General features: G+C 33.5%; 1 protein-coding gene across 1 annotated transcript in view; it reads right to left on the reverse strand.

The window, feature by feature from the left end:
* NBEA (neurobeachin) overlaps nt 1–19,991 on the reverse strand; it is a 655,079-nt gene that overhangs the window by 368,714 nt on the left and 266,374 nt on the right. The window lies entirely within an intron of this gene.

Raw genomic sequence — 19,991 nt, forward strand, 5'->3', positions numbered from 1 at the left:
CTGATAACATCTAACTATCTGTCTTAGTAGTAAGTGCTCTGAAGTAAGACTGCTTGGACTGGCCTGGCTCTGAGGCTGCCTAGGTGAGCGTAGGGTGTTAGACTTCCTTTGTCTACAAAATGAAGATGATCAAAACACTACTGGTGAGGATTAAATGAGCTAAGGTATATAAAGCGCAGAGAAAAGTACCTGGCACACAGTGAGAGGTCATTAATGGTAGCTCCTGTTACAGCTACTTTGAGCAAAACAAAACTATATTTACTCTTACACAATGTGGCTCTGATTTAAGAAAACAAAATCAATACAATAATGTAATGGTAGATGAACACACACTGTTCTACATCTAAGATATCTACATTAAAAAATTAAACAATGTTTCAAAACAATAAAAGTTCGGCCACAAGGCTAAGTAACATTTTTGCTACATATAAAGAAAAACATAAAGGCCAAAAAGATAATTAATCACAGAAAAGCTTCCAAGATATTACTGGTACTTAAAACTAAAGTACTGCATCGTCAAGTGATTAAATAGGCATATGGGAATAGATAGGATTCCTTCTTTCCTAACTTGGAAAGAGCAGGATCTGATTCACTTGTGCACTCAAAGCCTCACCATTAGCACTTCTCTCTGACTTTATCTTCTCTTATTCGGATCAACAGTTTTAGAGAAAGAACTCAGGTAATTGGTGTGAGCATGTCCACAAAGACTATTCTGGAGAAACAACTTTAGGCAAGAAAAAGGGACTTGGGTGGGGCTTTGAAGACTTGCTGAAGACACACAGGATTTTCAATATTCCTCCTTACTCTGCTCTTCCTGAACCAAGCACCTTCTTTAACATGATGGCTCTCAAAGCCTAGCATAGATTATAACCATCTGTAACGCTGTTTTAGCAGACTCCTAGAACCCCATGCCCCTAACTTCTGACACAGTAGGTTTGGGTGAACTGTGAGAATCTGCACCTCTAACACATTCTCAGGCAGTTTGCTACTGCTGACCCAGGAAACACACTTTGAGAATAACTATTTCAATGAGAGTATTTACTACTAGTAAATTAGAATAAAACACCCAGCAAAGGGAAGGCTACCTGAAGTCACAGTACCTTATGTCTGACTTTTAGTGAATATAGACAGAATTCTTTTTTTTATGTCTACTTAATTCATTCTTTCTTATCTCCAGGATCATGTCCTATGACTGCCCAGCTAAAATAATCCCATCCTCTAAGGAGAGATGAGTAAGAATGATAAGTGCAAACCTATGAAAAGGACAAAAATCCAGATGTTATTGTTTGCTTCTGTACTTCAATTCTGAGTGAAGCATGAATATTTTAAGATTAATTAATGAAAGTGAAGTTAGTTTAGAAAAATTTTAGATGTATAAAGGTTCAAATCATAGTTACACTATTGTAATATACTATTAGGTAATTAAATCCAGGTGTATATTACCCTAGTTTATGATTTTTCCTCATAATTTATGCATTTATGCATGATTTAGAGGCATCAGAATTGCAACAATGCTGTTCTAGGTGATTAAGTTACACATCAAATAGAAACTTCAATTATTCTAAGCAACTATTTACATGAGTATGTATACATATGTACTACTTATGTTGACTTAATGATAATGGATAAAAACAGACATTTCTCAATTAGTGAATCCCTACAATAGGATTAAAAAAAATTTTTTTTTAATTTCCTCACTTTTGAGAAGCAGAGACAGGGCACAAGGGCGAAGAGGCAGAGGGAGAGGGAGACACAGAATTCGAAGCAAGGCTGACACGAGGCTTAAACCCACAAACAGTGAGATTGTAACCTGAGCTGAAATCAAAAGCTTAACTGGCTGATCCACACACATGCCCCCTCAACAACAGGATTTTAATAAGCAACTAATTTCTTATAAAACTCAATAGAATATTAAATGATGCTCTTGAGTATCATTCTGTAACCATAATTTTAATTTTCTAATGAGGGACAAACAAAGCAACATTATACCCAGCAAGAGACCAAATGCTGAAGTACATAAAATCATTATTAAAGAATACTGCCAGATTTCTCTATAAGACAACAAACTATTCTAAGTGGAAATGTTTCATCCTCACTTTTTTTATAGTGAAAAAAATGGACAGGTTTTTTGTTATTGTTGTTATAAGGTCTATAGTTTCCTCACAATGTCTTTTCAAGGAAAGTAAACTTGAGATAAAGTATGTGATCTTAACCCTAACACAATGTAAATTCTCACAGAAAATGATATATACATAGATCTGAGTTTAATACCCTCCTCTATCACCAGGCAAAAAAATACCAAGTACAAAAAAAGAAGAGATATATTGTGCCTATATTGTTCCTTCAATTCTTTTAAAAAATTTTTTTAAATGTTTTATTTATTTTTGATACAGAGAGAGACAGAGCATGAGAGGGGAGGGGCAGAGAGAGAAGGAGACACAGAACTGGAAGCAGGCACCAGACTCTGAGCTGTCAGCACAGAGCCTGACGCGGGGCTTGAACCCACGAACATGAGATCTGACCTGAGCCGAAGTCGGAGGCTGAACCGACTGAGCCACCCAGGTGCCCCTGTTCCTTCAATTCTTATCTGAGAGATATAACAATTGAAAACTCCCTTTACCCAGGGCATATCTGAAAAATATATCTGTTAACATGTAAAAAAAACGAAACATTTTAACACAATGTCCTATAAATATAAATGAATTACTCTCTTCATTTTGAATATAATTTTTTTAAAACAAGCCACCTGAAAACAGTAAGTTTTTTGGCAAATTATTTTGTAAGAAAAATTAGCATATTTTACTTGATCAAGGGAAAAGATTAAGTTATAAGTTTTCAGTTATATTTGCAAGCTTACTATCATTTACTCAAAAAATTCACTCAGTATAAGTTATTTTATACACAGAAATAATATAAAGGTGGACTACATGGGGAATTTGTCTTGAGTGAGTTTATAATCTTAATAGTCTAGCAACTTCTTAATATTTAGGCAAGTTCTTGGGCCCTAAATTTATCAACTCTAGGGTGAAATGCATTATCTCAAGCTTCTCATTCCTCTCTCCCCACTCAATTCTCTTTCATTCCTTTCAGTCACACTAATGATGCTTTCTAATGTTATTTTGACTTCGGCTATTTTTCTTGATAGTTAAGTGCAAATTTTTAAGAAAAAGAATTACTGATTTCCATGAAGAAAACTATTGTTCCAAGTTGGGAAATGTTATCAACCACGCTAACAAAATTACCAACCATAGGAAACAAAACACTCAAAGAAAATAATAATGCTTAAATGAAATTTTAAAGCTTCAATATCTTTTTTAAAACAAAAGAGTTTTATTATTATGGTTTTAAAAAAACACAATTATGTATTGGCGTTTACTTGTATTAAGAAAATCTCATTTACAGAGATTTACAGATTCTAAGAAATTTATATGAATAAAAACATATTAATCCATGATAGAAAAAAAATGTATGAAAGCCCATGGGTGAATTTATTATCAATTCCTAGAAATCTAAGTTATTTGGCAGATATCCAAGGCCAAGGGAATTGTAAGTAAATCAGTGGAAAAAAGTAAGATTTTTGTCTCTCATTTTCTAAATTAATCTCCTTATAAATATGTTCACTACAAGGTATTATTTTGCAAAGTTATATACTTTAGAATTCTAGAAAATAATAATAATTCTACTTTCACTTAGGACACTGCTTATGTTGTGAGTTCTATTTTATTTTATTATTATTGTTGTTGTTATTATTATTATTTATTTATTTACTTTGAGAGTGAGAGGGATGCAGGGATGGGCGCGCAGAAAGGATCCTAAGCAGACTGAGCACTGTCATTGCAGAGCTTGATGCAGGGCTCGAATTCACAAACCATGAGATCATGACCTGAGCTGAAACCAAGAGGTGGACACTTAACTTACTGAGTCACCCTAGTGTCCTGTGAGTTTTATTTTAATAAACTCCTTTATGTTTGTGTCACTTTATAAGGTTATAATTCATATTTTTGGTTTAAACTTTTGTATTCTCCCAGGTCCTTTTAGCATGTCATAAATATAATAAAGAGTTAGTAATTTAATTTCGTACATTAAAATTTTTAAATTTTTTTACTTCTTACGCCATAAAAAATGGCTATATATAATAACAAACTCTAGAATGAAAATAATTATGTAACTTTAAGCAACGTACAATAAAAGATACAACTCATATATAAAAGAAATTATTACACTAGTGAAATTCCACAATAGATTGCAGTAATCAAATGCTCCTATTTAAATTACCAAAATAGGCACAGGTAAGTGAAGTGATTCGTTTAAGTAAACTTAGATATAAAGAAAAGATTAGGAGAGTATTAATGAAGCAAAACCATAAATTACAAAGTTAAATTCTTAATCGGCTACATACTATGGGAATTAACAAACATTGACTTTAAATATTGTGTTTAGTTTTCACTGTTTCTAATGTGAAATATAATTTACATACTATACAACTGAAGAGTAAATGCATCCTGAATCTCAAGTTCTGTAACCCTGTAACCTACAGGTAAACAGTTTGTTTTGGGTTGTTTTTTTTTAACTATAACTTTCTAGGATTATAGCCACTCATCAAATCATGAAGCTGGAAATAATTCTTGCTTACTTTATTTCCATATGGACTTGTATTTGAAAATCTGGCATTTTCTCCTTATTCTTTTTAAATGAAATCATATACATTTTCCAGTGCATGAGTACAGGTTAAGAAAGTAGATGAAATTACAGAAGACTAAAAAATTGAATCTAAATAGAACTCAACTGCATGGGAGTATTTCATTCTTTTATATGGTAAATTAAATCCCAAATACACATTTTTCAAGTTTAAAGAAATGTAATGCTGGGATATCTTTAGATAGGTACAGAAGCTTTCCTTATAGTGCATGTTTGGAAATTGTTAATTGCATGTGTTTTAGACAAAAAGGAACCAAAAAAACTGAAACGGAAACACTCCTCCTTTCTAGTCAGTCAAATAAAAGATAAAAATTACTACAAAGTTCAGAATATATGCCATTTAACTGAGACCAAACAAGAGTGCTATAACAAGTAAGGTTAACTGTATTTTAAATAGGTCATATAAAAATGAAACAATAAAACAGTTCCTAGTAAATCGTATTTTTAACACAAGAGCTGCATATGCCTCTGACTAGGGCAGCGAGGCACTCCTACTCTTAGTGCTTTCTCACAGAATGACCAAGTTCCTCCCTTACAATTGTATCACTTTCACTTTCAGACCAGTTCTCCCTTCCCACTTGCTTACAGGCAATGTGAGGGAAAACACTCTGCAGTAAACCGCCTGCACACAGTGCTCTGAGAATATGTTTCCTGGGGTTGTAGTCTGTAAATGAGTGTTTTTAGTGTAGTGCTTGGTTCGTGTAATGTAATATTTTTTCAAAATACAATCTGAAAAATCATGAGTTAGGAATTCAAAGAAAACTTCCATTTAAGATGCAGAAAGCTGGAAATGGTCACTCCCGCACTAATCACAAGAAAAAGCCAGATAATCTATAGAATTAGGACACTTTTAGGATCCAGGAGATTGCTGAGATTGTAGGATAACCATCTAGTCTTGAAATCTGAAGGAAGACCACACCTTTAAGAAGACAAGGGAGCAATGAAGAACTAACTTGCTTCTTTGGGGCAGAGCCCAGGAAGAAGAAACACTGGGTACCACATGAACTGGTAAGAGGAATCAGCTAATACTGTTAACAAATTGCTCAAGTCCAAGTGCAAGCTAATGTGAGAGAATGAAATCTTCAGAGCTGCAAGCACAAGGGGAGTCTGAAGTAATCTGCAGGCTCTTCTCCACAAACCTCACAATTACAAACGAGAGACTGAGGGCAGCACGTAAGACTGAGAAAGTCCCTTCGCTGCTGCCGGTTAAGCACAAGAAGCAGTCGCTGTTGTAGAAAAGACAAAGCCCAGGATGGACCTTCTTCCCTATAACCTCTAAGGAACAAAAGCCTTATCTGTCTTAAAAAAGGACAGCAAAACCTGTCACGTTCAGGGAAAGAGCCTTTTGCAGCTGGAGAAAGGAAACAGGAAAAACCTCTATTCTGAGGGAGAGCCGGAAGTCCTGATATTTAGAGAACTCCAACCACTTAGAAATGGGCAGGATCAGTGGAAACTCCTACTTCCAAGACCCAGGGCAGCATCTGCCTCAAACCAAGTCTGAGGCAGAACAATAGGAAACAACCCAGGTCCACCGAACACCAGGCTTGCAAGTACCCAATAACAGCTAACAGCAGACTACTGCTGTGGAGGGAACCTCTTTGAAATACAGGAAATATAGGACTGAACAAAAGCCCTTAATAGGAACACTAAATGAAACATTCTGACAAACCAGCCCCTACATAAAGACAAGGTAAAAGGAAATTTAAGGCATGTGGTGCAATGAGGGTAATTAAAACCTAGCTCAAATCCTGGGTAGAATGATTTAAGCTGCCATACTAGAGTCCGAGCATAAGCGGCAAGCACATTTCCAGAATAAATACTATGTATGTCATTTATTACTATTCCATATATAATGTTCAATTTTTAACCAAGAAGGATAAGGCATACAAAGAAGAAAAACCCAACAAAGAATCACAAAAAGACAGGATCGGAATTACTGATAAATCAATAGTTGAAACTCTCAAATAATTTAAAATAACCATGATTAACATGTTAGGCGTTAATTAATAGTTTAAAAGATAAGTCAACATGCATTAAACAGACAGGGAATTTTAGGAAAGTAAAAAGTTGTAAAAAATAAACAATGATAAAAATAAAAAATTGAGTAAAAGAGATAATGCCTTCAATGGGCTTATCAATAGATTCAATAAAGTTAAGGAAAGAATTAACAAATTTGAAGAAAGGTAAATTTAAAAAGGCATATGGAAATAAAAAGAGGATATATATAAAATTATATTAATATTTATATTATATAAATATATAGAAATAAACAGAGGATACATATATATAATGAAATAAGTATATATCTATATTCTTTGAATGCAAGTGCATTCAAGAGCTATGGAAGAGTATCAAATAGTCTATATAAATGTCATTAAAATCCCAGAAGGAGAAATGTGGTGTGCCAAATAATGGCTGCCTGCAGGTGCCTAAACCATAATCCCTGGAATTTGTGAGTAGGTTATGTGACGTGGTAAAAGGGACTCTAAAAATGAAAATCACGGGGCGCTGGGTGGCTCAGTCAGTTAAGCATCTGACTTCGGCTCAGGTCATGGTCTCATGGTTTGTGGGTTCGAGCTCTGCATCGCGCTCTGTGCTGACAGCTCAGAGTCTGGAGTCTGCTTCGAATTCTGTGTCTCCCTCTCTCTCTGCCCCTGCCCCTTCCCTACTTATGCTCTGTTTCTCTCTGTATCAATAATTAATAAACATAAAATATTTAAAACAAAATGAAATTGATGTTTTATATACAGAGACAGGGAAATTATCGTGGATTTGTATGTGGGCCCAATGTAATCACATGCGCTCTAAAAAGCAGAAAACCCTCCTGGTGGAGTCAGAGAGGTGTAGCAGAAAAGAAAGGCATAAAAGATATGTCAGAAGGGGAAACCAGATAGGCCCCAAGTGTGAGAAGAATGTGACATGCTGTCACTGGTTCTGAATGTAGAAGCCAAACGCAAGGACTAGGAAAAGGACTCTCCAGCAGCTAAGGCCAGCCCTGACTGACAACCAGCAAAGACACAGGGCCATTGTCCTAAAGTTACCTTGCACTGAATTCTGCCACCAACGAACCTGGTTTATTTCCAAAGCCTTCAATAAGGAAGCTACCCTGCAAACAGCAGAATCAAGTGTGACCTGTGACTTTTAATTTATAGAACTATGATACAATAAATGAGTATTGTTTTAGGCTGCTAAGTTTGTGGCAATTGACTATGGTAGCAATAAAAAACTAATACAGGGAGAGAGAGAAAATCGGGCAGAAGAAAGATGTTAAGAGATAATGAGTAAGAATTTTCCAAAAATGATGAAGTTCCTCAAACCATGGATGCAAGAAGCCCAGGAAACAAGCACAATAAAAATTAATTAATAACCTATATTTGTCAGAATAAAATATTGAAACCCATAAGTAGAGAAAAAGTCTGAAGAAGTCTATCAGAGAATAAAGACTCATCATGCAATGAGGAACAAGAATGACATTCTCACTAGAAAGAGGCAGGCCAGAAGACAGTGGCATAAAATCCATTTCTAATCCACTTCAAGAAAATGTCAGCCCACATTTCTATTCCTGGCCAAAACAAAACAAAAAATCTTTCATAAATTAAGGTACAGAAGAATTTTTCCAAAGAAACAAAAATTGAGAGATTCATGTATGTTACCCTCAGTACAAGAATTTTCTTTTATTTCTTTTTTTAATGTTCACTTATTTTTGAGACAGAGATAGAGACAGAGTTTGAGCGGGGGAGGGTAGACAGAAAGAGAAAGATACAGAATTGAAAGGAGGCTCCAGGCTCTGAGCTATCTACACAGAGCCAGACACAGGGCTTGAACTCACAAACCATATCATGACCTGAACCAAAGTCAGATGCTTAACTGACTGAGCCACCGAGGCACCCCTGCAGTCCAAGGATTTTTAAAGGAGGTTCTTTAAGAATAATAAAAATAATACCTGATATAAACTTATGTGTATACAAATATACTAAGAATACTGGAAATGATGAGTGAGAGTAACTATTAAACTCATTTATTTTTAATTGCTCTAAAGATAATGCACTTTACAGAGCAAAAATAGTATAGATGTGTTGTTTCTTAAAAAAGACATATAAATCTAAAACATGACAACATTAACACAAAGGATGAAAAAGAGTAATTAAAAGTAGGCCATTATAAGAGTCTCACACAACACATGAAAGAGTATAAAACTATTAAAGACTATAATAATTTAGAGGTGCCTGGGTGGCTCAGTCAGTTAAGCACCCAATTCTAGATATCAGCCCACGTCATGATCTCATGGTCATGAAATCGAGCCCTGTGTCGAGCTCTGTGCTGACAACGCAGTCTACTTGGAATTCTCTCGCTCCCTCTCTCTCTGCTCCTCCCCTGCTTGTTCTCTCTCTCAAATAAACATTAAAAAGTAAAGATCTAATAGTTAAAGACTTATGTTGTAAACCTTGGGCAACCCTGAAAATGTTTTAAAGATAAATAAACAATAATATAGGAGAGAAAAAAGAATGATACAAAAAATACTCTGTAAATCCAAGGGGGAGAGGGAAAAAAGCTAAAAAAAATGGAAAATAATAGTTTTAGAAAACAAGTAGCAAGTTGATAGAAAACCCTACTTTAAAAGTAAAAATATAGATAAGTTTAAGGATAGGAAAGATAATTGCCATTAAGACCCCAATATAGAAAGAGCTAGAGAGAGGGGCTGAAAAGATTTTTTATTGGATGAGATACTAGAATTTGAATTATATTTGACTAATTTTCTGTATAACTTGAAGATGATAAGACAATCAAATTTGTCCGTGATGTAAGTAAGGGACAAAATAAATGGATATGGCATAATTGAGTTTAAAGTAGTGATTAAAATAAAACTAAGCTATTTCAATGCTTATTTAATTTAATATATGCTAATAAACAAACTATATAAAAATAATTCAGATTTTCACTGTTACTAATTGGCCTATCTTCCTGATGAGAACAACTAAAAAACGAGACAAAAACCAAACCAAAAGAAAAATACCTTTTTAATGGCAAAGGAGCCTTAAGACAGGGACCAATTATAAGATAATGATTCTTAAAAAAAAGAAATCCTAAAAGAGATGATTTTGGCATTTGGGCCACTTTTTATATATGGACATGGTTTAGAAGTGGCAGTTCAATGACTCAGCAGTTGAACAAATTTTTAACAAATTTATGGAGAAAAGTTGAAGTTCAGGACCCACCAAAGGCAGGGAAAGCTTAGAAAAAATCCTATGATTCAAGTTGGAACCCTACAGAATTATCCCCTAGAGTAAACCAGAAAAAAGACTAGCCCAATAATCTTGATTATATAATGTCATCTAGAATTGATAGTGCCTACCAGAAACAAATGTCATTTTTTTCTGGAAAAATCCACCATTTTGTACCCTTATTATCTCTCATATACTACGTTCTTCACACTAGAATTAAATGACATTAGAGAAAAATATATTATCTAATACTAAGAGAAATACAAAATTATACATAGTCCAGAAGCCCAATAATGAAACAAAGACTTGAAGACCCTATATCTCATATATTCATGCAAATTATAGACCAGGTAAACAATTAGAAGAGAAAAGCTATAAAAAAATTCAAATGGAAATTCTAGGACTGACCAAATTGAGAATCTAGAAGATTAGAAGCAACTAAAGAGAGAAATAGTAAAGACTAAGGTTAAAATTATATACTCAGAATTTGAGAGTGAGAGAAAGTATATATGTATATATATTCACACATACATATATATGTGCACATACATATATAGAGACAGATAGATAACAAATAAAGAAAATATCTGATATATGTATAATTCAAGTCCTAAGAAAAGAACAGAATGAGTTAGAAGCAAAATTTGAAGAGGTAATGGCTCAGAATTTTCCAGCCACTGCTGAAAGTCAATAAATTTGAGATTTGAAGTTCTTCAGAGCCCAACCTAGATAAATAAAATCAAAAACCACAGAGCCTGAGTATATCACCATTCAAATGCTAAACACCAAAGATAGAAACAATCTTAAAAGCAGATAGCAAAGATGGGCAAGACAGGATAAGAGCATGGAAATAGCAGTAAGACTAAAAGTTACCTTTTTTTTTTTTTAAGGCAAGAAAGTAATCATAGAAAGAGCAAAAACCCAAAACAGCTGAAGAATATTTTCAGTGCAATAAAAGAAAACAATTCCAACATAAAATTTATACTGGATCAATATTATTGTTAAAAACTTTTTTAGGTAAATTTTAAAGGATTTTAGTCAAATAAGAACAGAGAGAATTCATAAGTGGCAGGCCTACATGAAATGTAATACTAAACGGTATTCCTCATGATGAAGGAAATGATACCAGATGGAAATCAGACTTTCAGAAAGGAACAGTGAGCAACAAAAAATGATAAACATGTAGGTAAATCTAAATAGATGCTGACTAACATCTGTTTATGGGGTTTAAATTTTTACATGTACACATACATATGTATACATGTGTACAAGTATATTTATAAAATTGGGGGTAAAGGAAGTTAAATTATACTAAGACTGATGCATTATCCTGGAAGAGGACTTAGCTAAACTAAGAATTAATGTTGTAGTCTGGAGGGTTATTACTTACAGCACTGTTTCTCAGAGTGTGTTTTCAGGACCAGGAGCGTCAAGATCATTTAGTGTAATAGGTAATTTTATTTATCCACATAACCAGATCATAGGGTACACAGATATTTGGCCAAATATTTTTCTGTTGTGTCTGTAAGGGTGTTTCTGGATGAGACTAACATTTTGAATGGGAAGACTGACTGAAGCAGACAGACCTTCCTAACGTGGATCGGCCTCATCCATTCAGCTGAAGACATGTAAAACCAACAGCTGAGTAAGAGGGAGCTCCTCCTGCCTCACAGATGGAGCAGGAACACTGGTCTTTTCCAGCCTTTGGACTCAGACATGAACACTGGCTCCTCCTGGGTCTTGAGCCTACTTTCAGACTGGAACTTACACCAATCAGGTTTTCTGATTCTCAAGCCTTTAGACTGGGACTGGCAAGATAAAAATTGGCTTTTCTGAATCTCTAGCTTGCTGGGGGACTTCTCACCCTCCAGAAACCCACTGACTCAGAACTCTAGGGGTGAGATTCAGCTATCCATGGTTTATCAAGCCTTCCATGTAACTCTGTTGCAGGTTGGTGTTTGTGAACTTCTGCACCAAAGAAAAAATAGTAATAATAATGTATAACCCTCATCCTCACATTTTCTTGTTACTTCTGTCTAGTGAATGTTTCTTTAACAATATGAATAAAATTGATTTATCACTACCAAGACTAGAAAGGAAAGAAGGAAGGAAAGAAGCCAAAAGGAAAGCAGACTCAAAGAATGAATATCAGGAATTATTGAAGGAGTTCCTTACAGATTATAGGAATGTTAAAAAAAAAAAAACAATAAGAGAATAGTATGAACTACTTTATGCCAATATACCTTCCAAAACTGACAAAAGACACAATAGAAAATCTGGGAAGACCTGTAGCTACTGAATTGAAATTTTAATTTAAAAAACTTTCCCTAAAGAGGAGAAGACCAAAATCAGATGTCTTTGCTTGTGTAGTAAACCAAATATTTTAGAAAAAATAATAATCTTATACAAACTCTTCAAAAGAGAAAATTGGTTTCATATCTCAAAAAAAAGTTGATTTCTTCTAGGAATTCAAGGTTTGTTTACTATTTTAAAAATAATTAATGTAACAGGCCACATTAGCAGAAAAAGTAGCATGCAAAAGGTTTTTTAAAAAATTACAATAAAATTCAACACAGGCAAATCGTAGAAATTCTTCGTTAATTATAAATAAAAGTGATTCTTTAAACTTGATAAAGTATCTATAGGAAATATACAGGAGCATCATAATTAATGATGTTTGAGGCTTTCCATCTGAGATGTAGAAAAGAATGCTTTTTCTAACCACTTTTACAGAAAATTGCAATGGAGGTAGTAGGTGGTACTAGAAGACATGGAAAAGCAATAAAAAGATGTAAGGATTGTAACAGGGGATAAGACTGCCAGTGTTCTCAGATGAAAAGACTAGGTACATATATATTCATTTAGAAAGAACTATAGATAAATATTTAGGAATAATAATTATTATTATTTAATAATAGTAAAATGATTCAGGATATTAGTTCAATATGCCAAAATGTATTTTATATGCCAGCAAACAATTAAAAATGTGCTTTATAAAAGAAATAATTTACAGTGTAAAAATATTAAATTCCATTTTTCACCTTGAAGGAATAAGATGGTCTAGAGTTACCTCCCACATCATTAACTAGAAAATTGTACAAAATACAGAGAATAACTATTTTCATAGAACAGAGGAGCACAAGACCATAAACCTCAAGGAAAGAAATAAAAATAAAATGATTACTACCATCATTCAGGTTTCATGCAGGAGGTGCTTCCCCTATTAGGGCAATTATAGAATCCAGCAACCATTCTGGCAGACAAGACTAAAACTGTAGTTAAGGAAGGACAAGGTATATAAACTTAGGAGGACAGAATACCCAAGAGGAAAGAGTTATAAAGAGAAACTGTTCCAATAATCTGAGTCTTTGGCTGAATAACAATTTATATATGTGACACCTGAAAGCTCCAAAGGTCAGAATAAAACAAATTCTGAGGAAAGATCAATTATGAAGGAGCTATAACAAAAACATTTCCTAAAGCTCATATAAGGCTGAGAAGTGTCTGTCTTCCTTCCGGCCAGAAAGGAGAGGCCTCATTAAATAACTGTGCATTCAGGAGAAATCCCAGCACACTTTCTAGGTGTCACAAAATTAGCCCAAGAATAAAGGTCACTGGACTCTCCTATAAAATGCCCTAAAAGCAGGCCTCATGAGAAATAATAAGCTTTTTGAATAAATGGTGCAGAAGCAACCAATCACAAACAAAAATAAAAACCTCAATATAAACCTCATACCTTATACAAAAATTAGACCAAGATGAGTCACATACTTAAAAGTATAACTGTTTATGAAGCCATAGAACTTAATGGAAAACATATGAGAAAAAATCTTTAGGACTCAGGGGGAAGAGTTTTAGACACAACAGCATGGTAAGTTAGACTACAATCACAATGCAGTTTTCCTTTGCCAAAGATGCTATTAAAAGGAGGGGCACCTTGGTGGCTCAGTTGCTTGAACATCTGACGCTTGATTTTGGCTCAGGTCATGATCCCAGGGTTGTGGGATCGAGCCCCGCATTGGGCTCTATGCAGGGTGTGTAGCTGCTTAAGTTTTTCTCTCTCCCTCTGCCCCTTTCCCCCACTTGGGCTTTCTCTCTAAAATAAAAAATAAAAATTCTTAAGTGTTTTTAAAGAACTTACTCTCTGGAAGAAAGTAACTGCCAACTACATTTCTAAAAAAGGACTGGTACTTAGAAAATATAATGAACTCTCAAGTTGTAAAACTAAGAAAGTAAGCCAATTATGAAATGGGCAAAAAATATGAACATTTTAATACTGATGGCAAATAAGCACATAAAAAGATGTTCAGATTCATCCATTAGGAGAGTGACAAATCAGTCAAAAAGTGAAATGAGTCAGTCAGAGAAAGACAAATACCTTTTGTTTTCACTCATATGTGGAATTTAAGAAACAAATGAACACAGGAAGGGAAAAAAGAGAAGGAAGGTTGCTGGAGAGGAGGCAAGTGGGAGATGGGCTAAATGGGGGGTGGATATTAAGGAAGGTACTGGTTTTGAACACTGGGTGTTATATGTAAATGATGAATCACTAAATTCTACTCCTGAACCAATATTACACTATATGTTAACTAACTACAATTTAAATAAAAATTTGAAAACACACAAAAAGAATATGAAACAACCTGGATGGATCTCAAAGTGTTATGTTGAAGCAAGATAAGGTCAGTATCAAAATGCACCTCTGAAACATCTATGAGTCAAAAAAGAAATTATCGGTAAACATAGAAAAATATTGAATAAAAATTAAAACATCATAATGAAATTTGTGTAATAAAGCTACCAACAGTCCTTTGAGGAAAAGTTGTGGCTTTAAAAGCTCATATTAGAAAAGAAGAGAGATCTAAAGTCAATGATCAAAACAAAGGGTCAGCAAATGTTTTCTTCAAAGGGTAAGACAGGAAATATTTTAAGCATTTAGGGAATACTATCTCTTTTACAATAACTTAACTCTGCCACTATAATGTGAAAACAATCACAGTAATACACAAACAAATGATAAGACTATATACCAATAAAAGTTTACTTTTAATACAAACTGGAGATTTAGCCCATGGGCCATAGCTTGTAAACTACTAATCTATGTAAAGGAATTAAGAAGAGCAGAATTCAGTATAATAGAAAATGGAAAAAAAAAAAACTAATGAAGCTAATGGCTAATTTCTGGGAAATATCATAACACTTAAAAATCAATAGCTATTCTATTAATGATAAAGTGAGAAAGGTATAAATTAACTAAATCTGGAATGAAAGAGAGAACACCATCAGAGGGCCTATAAATATTTTTAAATAACAAATAAAACTTTATGCCACTAAATTGAACAACTTAAATAAAATGGGTAAATTCCTAGAAGTCACAAATGAACAAAACTGATGCCAAAAAGTCCACCCAAAAAAATAAAAAATCTGAATAATCTCTTATCCATTAAAGAACATTAATTTATCATTTAAAGCTTTTCTATAAAGAAAATTCCATTTAGAGATGGCTCCACTGGTGAATTCTTAAACATTTAAGGATGGATATCACTAAAGCTACAAATAACTCTATCTTACACATAGAAAATAATAAGGAAACTGCAGACAGAATTAATGAGTTGAGAAAAGTTTTAAACTATCTACAGAAATCTTACTAAAATTAACAAATTAAAGCAGAGCTACAGGACACAAGGTCAAATATGCAAAAATAAATTGTCTTCCTATACACTATCAACACACAATTAAAATATTTTCTTTCTTTAGCTCTACTAAATGTATAACTGACACAGGCAATCATCAATTTACTCTGTGTTAAGATAAATTTATTTGCATAGTGTATAAATGAAAACATACAGTATTTATTTTTTTATTTGGCTTCTACCTCAAAATTGGAAATCTAAAGTAAAAAATTTAATTTAAAATGTCAAAAATATGATAAAATACTAAGAAAGACAAAATTAAACATAAGGCCTTTACAATGATATTATAGTAAGTTGCTGAGAGAAATTAAAGGTCTCAATGAATGGATATAGACAATGTTCACAGGGCTGGAAGACTTAATAATATCAAGTCATCAATTCTCCTTAAGTATAATTAAATATTCAACACAATCATGCTTAATAACACAGCAGGTTTTGTTTTGTTTTGTTAGAAACTGGCAAGCAAATTCTAAAATTTATGTGAAAATGCAAATACCTAGAACAGTCAAAGCAATTGTAAAAGGGAACAGAGTTAGAAAACTGTACCACCTGCTTTCGAGATTTACTTTAAAGCTCCAGTTAAATGAAGACAGGAGGATACTGGCAAAAGAATAGCTATACTGATTATGGAATAGTATAGAGTCCGGAAATACATTCACACATAGGTGGTCAACTCATTTTAAACCAATGTGCCAAAGTAATTCAATGGTGCTAAAACAGTGATTTATAAAAATGGATAAAAACAAACCTCAACTTTTATCTCACCATCCATATGAAAATTAAGTGAAAATAAATCACAGACCTAACTGCAAAAGCCAAGAACTACAAAAATTATAGAAGAAACTAAGAATCTACAGGACTCTGGGGAAGGTAAAGATTCTTAGGTACAAAATTACAAACCACAAGAGAAAAGACTTTTTCAGGGGTGCCTGAGTGGCTCAGTTGGTTAAGCGGCTGACTTCGGCTCAGGTCATGATCTCGAGGTTGACGAGTTTGAGCCCCATATTAGACGCTGTGCCGACAGCTCAGAGACTGTAGCCTGCTTCAGATTCTGTGTCTCCCTCTCTCTCTCTGCCCCTCCTTTGCTTACACTCTGTCTTTCAAAAATAAATAAACATTAAAAAAATTAAAAGAAAAGATTTTTTGAAACAATGGGCTTTACCAAGATTAGAAAGTTCCAGTTTTTAACAGTTTTAACAAAATAAAAATATAAAATGGAATAGAAAAATTTTGCAATGCATATATCTGACAGAGGACATATATTCAGAATATATAAAGAACACTATGTCTCAAAAAGAAAAACCCAATTTTTTTAAAAAAAAAACCAGCAAAACATTTCAATGGCCTATAAGCACAGGAAAAAAAAAAAAAACCCAAACAAAACTTCTTATCATTAATCATTAGGAAAATCAAAAATAAAACCTAATGAGATATGCCTATCAAGCCATTATAAAGCCTAAACGACAAAATTTAACCATACCAGTGTCAACCAGAATCTAGAACAAAGGGTACTTTTACACATTGTTGGCAGAAATACTACATGATACAATCACTTTGCAAACAGCAGTTTCTCAGAAGGATAAGCATATACTTACTATACAACTAGCAATTTTACTCTTACTCTCTGGCCGAGAATGTGTGTAAGACCAGACTTGTACTAAACGTCCACAGACTATTAAATGCCCCCGGAAATAAAAAAAGACATGGATGACTCTTGGGATCTCCAAGGCTGCGTGAAGGAAGACAGACACAAAAAGTATATTATGTGTCCATCTATATGAAACCCAAGAAAAAGGCAAATTTAGGTTATAATATTAAAAAGCACATAAACGTCTGCCTGAGGCAAAGATGGAGTGAATCACACAGATGAGCACAAGGGACCTTTCTGGGGTGACAAATATATTTTATGCCTCGATTGCAAATGGTTATATGGGCATCCAAACTGATCAAAACTCAGTAAAATGTACACTTGAAATGAGTTTTTTTTTAAGTTGAAACAACATAAACAAATGGTCTCAATGATTTGAAAATTAGAGAAAAATACAAACACGATATATTAAAGTGCTAAGAATAAATCAAATAGGAAATACGTAACCTTCTACATAGAAAAGTAAATACTGTTACTAGAAAAATTAAAAAGAAATGGAAGAAATATACTATGCTCACAGTTTGAAAATTTCATATTTGAAGGACATATGTATAGGCAAAATAGATTGATATAGTTGCAATAGATCCAGGAATTTCATTCCTAGCCAAAACTCCAGCAAGTTTTTTTAAATATGGTTACTGACAAACTGATTCTAAAATTTAAATAGAGACTCTAAGTGCCAAGAATACCTCAGACTTCCTTGAAAAAACAAGATCTTTATTAAAGATAAAGATCTTTATTAAACCTGAAGCTAATTATGACAGTATGGCACAAGGATACACAGACAGACAAACAGGGCAGCATTGAGTCACAAACTAGAATCTAGCATATAGAGGCACCTGATTTTTGATGAAATGGAAAAGCAGGGGAAGAAAGAAGAGATTTTCAAATAAATGATGCTGGGTCACCCTGACATCCATATCACTTCTATCTCATTAAATCCACAGAACTCAATTCTGGATGGACTATAAATCTAAATATAATAAATAATAAAGCAATCAAAAGATAAGGTGGGAAAATGTAGGCAGAGATTTCATCTATAACAGAAAAAGCACTAACAAACTTGACAAACTGAGTTTCAGTAAAACTACAACTTCTGTGGGTCAAAACAGCTCGTATAAATGAATAGGAAAGTCACAGAAAGAGTGTGTGTGTGTGTGTGTGTGTGTGTGTGTGTGTGTGTGTGTATATATATATGGTTAAATTTTTAGAATGCCTTGGTAGGCCTATCTCATTAGGTTTTATTTTCAATTTTCCTAATGATTAATGATAAGAAAGGTTTTTTTTCTGTGCTTATGGGCCATTGAATTCATATATGTATGACATATAATCTTCAAAGGGATCATTTTTTAAAATGCATAAAGAACCTTACAAATTAATAACAAAAAGAAAAACTCCATTTTTAAAAATGGACAAGAGATTTCAATGTGCAAATCACAAAATGGTAAAACCGAAAGACTAATAAATATGTAAGAAGTTGCTCAACCCCATTAATCACAGGAAAATGAAAACTATACAGTGAAATAATTCCACCAAAATGCCTAAAATTTAAGAGTGACATTAAAAATACTCAGAAATAGGAACTCTCATATGCTGTTGAATTAGTCAACTTTCATAACCACTTTGGAAAACTATTTGGCATTATCTGATAAAACTGATTACTCCTCTACAATACTCCATATTATTTACCCAGAAGATATGCATGCAAATGTGTGGTACACCCCAGAGTAGTGTACAAGTAGCATTACTGTGTAAAAAGGAGCATTATTTGTAATAGCCTAAACCTAGAAAATTCCAACGCCCATCATCAGTAAAATAGATTAATAAATTATAGTATCCATCCGCAAAGGAATAAAGATGGAATAAAACTAAACTATTGCTACATGCAACATGGATGAATCTCACAAATATAATGCTGAACAAAAGACTCTATAGAGAGAAGAATATATATACTATGCAATTCCATTTACATAAAATTCATAAAAGCTAACCTCGTATTAAAAGTTACAGTTAAGAATTTGAAGAAGAGCTAGATTAGTGACTGAAAATGAGCGCAAAGTGCGCCTTCAGGGGTACTTGGAACATTATACTTCTTGACTTGGGTGATGGTAACACGAGTGTCTTTATTGTTTCACTGAGTTTGTACACTCTGTATTTATGTCATACTTGAATTTAAAATGTCAATATACACACATACCTGTATGTGTTCAATTTAACTATAAGAGTGTAGACTGGTCTCTTCCAAAACTTTTCTGTGCTACGCTACTACAAGTAATTTTTCATTTGTTTATGAAATGAACAATATACATGTAATATATAATACTGCCTATGTAATTGGAAAATGTTTATTCAAGTTGCAATTACATATATTTTACATTACATATAACTTTGCAGAGTTATTTTGAAAGTCTGTATTTTAAACTTCTCATTACCACTGCAAAGATGCACAATTTTAGCATGTCACTATTTGTGCATCTTTTTACATTACTGAAAAGTATAGCACGCTATATGACAATGGATTATAAATTCAGCAGAGTCAATGTCTGAGAGTCACTCAAGATCTCTACTTAGAGTCTGAAATACAGTTAAGTGGTTTTTGTATAGTGAATAACTAGCTAAAAATATTAAAACAATACAATTATGAAATGTAGTCCCAAAATTCAAATTTAACCATTTTCAAGAATTCTCAACTCTACCTTAGTATTTACTGTGCATGGGTTCACTGTGCTC

This window comes from Suricata suricatta, chromosome 4 (assembly GCF_006229205.1).
Source record: "Suricata suricatta isolate VVHF042 chromosome 4, meerkat_22Aug2017_6uvM2_HiC, whole genome shotgun sequence".
Lineage (NCBI taxonomy): Eukaryota > Metazoa > Chordata > Mammalia > Carnivora > Herpestidae > Suricata > Suricata suricatta.